This window comes from Limulus polyphemus, unplaced genomic scaffold (genome assembly GCF_000517525.1).
Source record: "Limulus polyphemus unplaced genomic scaffold, Limulus_polyphemus-2.1.2 Scaffold1222, whole genome shotgun sequence".
Lineage (NCBI taxonomy): Eukaryota > Metazoa > Arthropoda > Merostomata > Xiphosura > Limulidae > Limulus > Limulus polyphemus.
In genome coordinates, this window is record NW_013666832.1 from 198265 (window position 1) to 204550 (window position 6286).

Below are 6286 nucleotides of genomic sequence, written 5' to 3' on the forward strand. Positions count from 1 at the left end.
ATTTATAATATTAAATCATGTGCTGAGAAATGTCTCAGCGGTGCGAAATTGTTTTTTAAGCTTTATTTTTCTGATTATACAGTCTGGAACTAAACAGAGCCCAACCTAATGTAAAGTAATATAACTTCAAGAATACACATATTCGTTTACCCGTATAGATGCGTGACAAAAGTGTTGATCATCGTCCTCAAAACCACCCCGGATTATACCTAAGGGCTTGTGTGCAGCCAAGGCCAGTGAAATCATATCTTTATGTTTCACTATCGCGTAGATACGTTTCATTGTTAGTCACGCTTCGTCAAACCTGGTTTGTAAATCTTTCTCTCTCTTTCTTCCGCTAACGATTTTTTCTTTTAATCGTTACGACCTCATTTAGTTACAGGACAGTTACCTTGTCAGCGGACTGGTTCTGTGCTTAATGGGGAGAGAAAGGGGAAGAAATAAAGAATATTCTAACTATACATGTACAATTTGCCTGAAAGTCGTGGTTTGCCAGTCCCTACATAGTATGTTTGCTCTCATGTCTGAGTCATGTACGTTATTATGGCGATGTGATGAAGCCCTAGTTAAACTTATATTCAAGCAGTTACGTTCCAGTACCGTTTTGTTACGTGTAATAAAGCAACAAGTTAGCGTATAATTTTTTTTGGCTCTAACATCGTTTATGTTATTCCGATAAAAACAGAAGCTGTAAATCATCGTTTCGTCTCTGACAACAACAACAACAAAAAGCGACAAGAATATTATCCGAATAAATTACTTTGTTACGGTTTGAGCTCCAGACAATGTATTATAATATATTTTTTTCTTTATACAGCGAAGTGTGGCCTAATGGTCAGGGTATCAGCCTGTGGATTTGACGCTCAACGATTCACGTGCCGTTGCCAGAAAAAACAAAACGCACTTCGCAATTTGGGGCCGCGAGTACGTTATAAGAGTAACAGCCAAATCCCACCATTCGAATAAGAGTGACCGAAGAGTTGGCGGTAGGTGCTGTTTAGTAGCTGCTCTTACTTAAGTCTATGTTTAACTTTAGGAATGGCTAGCAGAGAAACAGTAGATAGCCCTTGTGTAACTTTGCGCAAATATGTGAAACAAACCTATATTTATAAATTGATTCGGAAATCTTCCAAAAATTTTGTTAAGACAGTTAAGAAATACAACACAAATTACTACGATAGTGCTTTCTACCACCACTTCGGTACACAAGTAATACTGATAACCACACGTAAATATTCACACACACACTAAGAATGCGCTTTTTGCCTCCTCCACCTAGAATTTTGAATGACAAATAAGAAATATATTTACCTGAAGCACACCCAACACCGATAGAAACCGAATATTTTAACTCGAGATAGCCTTTGGTGAAATAACTGAAGTTACGTTCACTGCACATGCGTGGTAAAGAGCAATATCGACTATTATATCGTGAGAGTGTTTTATTGTTTTGCTAGGGATCGAAAGATGAGCATACAGAAATATTTATTTAAGAGCCAAAATAAAACGGACAATAGCATTGGTTGAGTAACAAGTGTTGAGAAAGTGTATTCTGATTCAGTGAAATAGTGTTGTATCAATCAGATAAACAGTGTTAACAGTAAACTTTACTGAACTATAAACATTGATTATGCACGTCAGTTTTTCTTAGAAGACGTTCTTAAAGTAACATGGCGCAGACGTTAAGTAGTGTGCTAAAAATTATCAAGTTATAGGAAGTTTATACGCGTCTGTTCATTTACGCATCACCTAGCGACCTGATCCTCAGAAAGAAAAGTACTAGAAGAGTGTCCATGGAATTAGAGTAATAGTTCACGATTCCGTGTAATTACTGGAAGAACGGGACCTTTTTGTAGAAGTTTTGGAGCATCTCAAAGTTTTGCTTGACTGCGTATAATATAAAGTTTAAGAGAACAAAGAGTTGGAAGTAATGAACATATAATTGGTATTTCGAAATTTGTAATAGTGTCCTTTTACAAAACGCCCCCTAGTAGCACAGCGGTATGTCTGCGGACTTATACCGCTAGTAACCGGGTTTCGAGACCCGTGGTGGGCATAGCACAGAGAACCCTTTGTGTTGATATAATATTACGAAATTTTGAAGTGATATTTTTTAATATATTGGTTGTTGTTTTTTTTTTGCTCCGCCTGAGACGAGCGATTTATGAACCAGTAATATGGAGCTATAATTACCAAAATACCTAAATCTACCGAACATGTGTAAACTACTGACGCTTCTTACCTCGATTAAAAAGATGTTCTTCCAAGTAAGTCCAGTTTTATAAAGAACCCTGTCAATTTTCATGATACTGGATGTTCTATCTAGATCAAAGTGGTTTTCATCATTGGACGTTAAGCATGGATATTGGCAAATGGAAGATGACAAAGTAAGTAGAGAGAAAACACCCTTTACTACATGTAATGGATTGTGGTAATTTGCCATGTTACCATTTGAATTAGGTAATGCTTCTGCTACATTTCAACAATTATGGAAAGTGTTCTGTTTGAACTATCCTGGATCATCATCCCCATCCACTTGGATGACACAGTTACACACATGGAAAGATGTTTGGTGATGCTTGTGACGGGCTTAGGGAGGATATGGAAATATAGGAAATAGAATCTTAAGCTGAATCCTAAGAAGTGTGAATTACTCCATCAACAAGTGAGTTTCCTAGGACACAGTTAGCAGAGAAGGAGTGTCTAAAGATCCACCAAAGATTGATTTAGTCCAGAATTAGCCAACACCAAAGAACTTGTGTGAGATAAGATTTCTTGGACTGTGCTCTTACTATGTTCATTGTGTAAAATCTTTCTCTGGCACAGCCCATCTTCTACACAAATTATATAAGAAAACAAATGTTTTTCTGGACAGCTGGTTTTTAACAAGCATTCGACAAAAGAAGAAGAAATTGACCCCAACTCCTATATTACCATACTCAACTCTGGAAAAACCACCCATTTTAGACACAAATGCCAGTGATTTTGCAGTGAGAGCCATTTTGTCACGAACATGGAAAAGAACATGTAACTGCCTACTATAGTAAGGCAATGAATGCTGCAGAAAGTAGGTATTGTACAGTTCAAAAAGAACTACTTAATGCTGTTTGAGCCTCCAGTCATTTACATCACTATCTATATGGCCTTGAAGTGGCTGGTGAATTTTCTCAACCCAAAATGGCAAATATCAAGATGGTCACAAAAGTCCTGGAGTCCAACTTTAGAATCATGGATCTCCTAGATAGAACCATGGAAATGCTGGCGAATTATCTCAGATATTATGTGTTAATGAAGAGTGTAGACACTGTGAGAAGAGGGACGCACAGTAGAAAAAAGACTATCAATATAAGGTACATCAAACTATAGTCCAGGATGTGGCATCCACCAGTGATGATGAAGATGTGGATCAACACTTAACTGAAAGCTGCTCAGACAAAAGATACGAGTTTGAAATCAATTATTCTATGACTCAACAATAATGTAGAAAGACCCTAATGGCAAACACTTTCTCCATACAGTCCAATAACAAAGATGTATTAAGCATAGTGAGATTCCTATGCTTACAAGAAGGAGTATTATGCCACAAATAGAAAGATACAGCACGGGTAGTTACAGCAGTATTAGATTGGAGCACCACTGGAGAGAGTTGTTGTTGATATGCTTGGTCCTCTGTCACAGTGTAATAATGGAAAAAAGACACATCATGATTATGACGAACTATTTTACCAAATTGCCAGAAGAGTATGTTGCTCCTAATCAGGAAGCAGAAACCCTTGCAAAGAAACTCATCAATGAACTTATCTCAAGATTTGGTACTCCTATGGAGCTCCACTCGGATTGAGAAAGAAATTTCAAGCCAAACATTTTTGCAGAAATGTGTGGGATCCTTGGGATGAAAAAAGATCAGAATAGATGGCATGGCGATACAACCACACACTCTTGAATCAATTAACCATATATGTGGATGGACATAAGAAAACGTGGGATTAAGATCTTCCACGGTTACTAATGTGTTATCACACAGCAATACATGACATTACCAGCAACAAAACAAAAAAGTGCCATTAGACCTTTTCTACTCTCGTCCAGATAAACGTCATTCATTGGAGACCTACCCAGGATATGTAGAGATATTAAGAAACACCATTGATGTCATACATGACTCCTCAAGAAAGACTTAAATTAGCTTGTGGTAAAATGGAAAGTCTCTATGATGTTAATGCTGATAAGATTGGATTCCATCAAGGTAATTTTGTGTGGCTGCCCAATTCTCACTGCAAGAAAACAGGTGTTGGAGGTGCCATGTGCTGTGCTAAATAGAATCAAAAGTATGGTTTACAGAATCCAGAAGGATAGACAATTCAAGCCAAAGGCTATTCCTCGTGACTGTCTTTGGGAGTACATCAATGAGAAAATGACCAGCTGGGCAATTACAGAGAATAATTTGTCATAGGTAATTCAACCTACTGAGTAGCCCAGAGTTCCTGTAGAGAATACTTTCAGAAGATTGTCCAGATTAGAGCTGCCAGTGAAGTCATCCAATCATCTACCCAAGAAGGACTTACCCAGTGACAGGACGGGGACGACAAATAACAACAATAGACAAGATGCTGTTACAACAGCGGAAGTCACGCAATGCTGGGAGCATGTGCACTAGAGTTTCTGGAAGGATCATGAATTTTTCTGGCAACTCTAGTTTGTTCTAGGCGCCCTCTTTTTTAGTATATAAGCTTGGCGAGAAAAACTAGCGTGATCGAAGAGATATGCAGATAGACTGAAGATAGAGATAATTGAATCAAGCGAACAGTAGGCACCATAAGTAAAGTGTGTGAATCACTGTGATTTATAGCATGTTTTATAAAAGTTGTTAAGTGTATTACAAAGTTGTATCGAGAAAGAATAAACTAGTTTTAATTAAGAAATGACTTGTATCGCTGAAGTTCCTCGGAAATAATTTATACCGGAAATTATCAAACGAGCAGATACATAACAAATTGGTGTCAGAGTGTGGGACCGAAAAGAAAAAAAAAGATGGAAATGAGAAGTGGCAAATCAAACTATGACTTAGCAGATTTGATGGCAGCAATACAAGAACAGCAATAGAACCAAGAAGAACGAGAAAATAAGCAAGAAGAGAAACTACAGTAGTCGGAACTGGAACAAGAAAGGAAACAGGAAGAAAGTCTCCAACAGCTGCGGGAAGTCAGCAGCAACTACAAGAATGTCAACAACAGTGGTAAGAAGTACAAATGGAAAACATTAGTAAATTTCAAAGTGAATTAAATACATTAAAGGACGATTTACTGTCTTTTACAAAGAGAGGATATATTAACCATGGGCATAATCAGCCCCAGACAAAAGGAAGCCCCTTCCAGACCTTGCAGCTAAACTCTAATGCAGACATCTTCAGTCCAGATGTTAGCAATAGGGGTGATCTAGTACGAAGGAAGCCATAAAAATTCGATGGGAAGGCACCATGGGAAGCATATAGAGCACAGTTTGAGCTCCTGGCAGAAATGAATGAATGGGCAGAGGAGCAAAAAGCAGTGTACCTGGCAACGAGCCCGAAGGGACAACCACTGGAAATACTTGGACAGTTGTCAGACGACAGGCACAACTATAGAGCACTGGTAGCTGCTCTAGAACTCAGGTATGGAACTCAAAATCAGTCCAAAGTCAACAGGAATAGGTTTAGGACGTGAGTTCGTGCTAAAGGGGAGAGCCTGCAAGAGCTGGCACAGGATTTGGAAAGTATGGCACACAAGGCCCACCCAAGTATACTTGCTGAGGGATCAGTTTGTAGACACCTTGGACAGTTTAGAATGGAACATACAAGTAAAGCAAGCCCACTCCTCTACTATACAAGATGCGATGGCAAGAACTCTTGAATTCGAATCCTACGTTAAGTCCAGCACAGAGGTACCAAGGTTGGTACAGTCATCAGGATTCAAGGCCAGAAAAGGGCAGCTTTCAGAGAAGCTTGAGGGAATTTGCTGGCACTGTAACAAACCTGGGCACAAGAAAGCTCAATGCTGGAAACTTCAACACATGGGAGACGATATAGCAGTAAAGGCTGCTACCAAGAAAGGCTGTTGGCACTGTGGAGAGCAAGGACATGAGGAGCCAGTGTAAGAAGAATACTACCAATAAGTCAGCTTCGGGAACCAGTAATAGTTGGTGTTGAGGAAGCCCACCAACCCCCATTGTGAAAGTCCCAACAGCTAATTGTAAAATGACAAGCACACATAGTGTCTATGTGACAGGAAAGCTGGATGGCCAAAAATGG

The 6286-nt window shown here is 39.0% G+C and overlaps 1 protein-coding gene across 1 annotated transcript in view; it reads left to right on the forward strand.

Annotated features, from left to right (window-relative positions):
* The first annotated feature begins 952 nt into the window (after positions 1-952).
* LOC106462672 (girdin-like) overlaps positions 953-6286 on the forward strand; it is an 80120-nt gene continuing 74786 nt past the window's right edge. Inside the window, exon 1 of the mRNA XM_022390000.1 lies at positions 953-986. The gene's annotated coding sequence lies outside the window, so the exon portion shown is untranslated. The remainder of the gene's footprint in view (positions 987-6286) is intronic.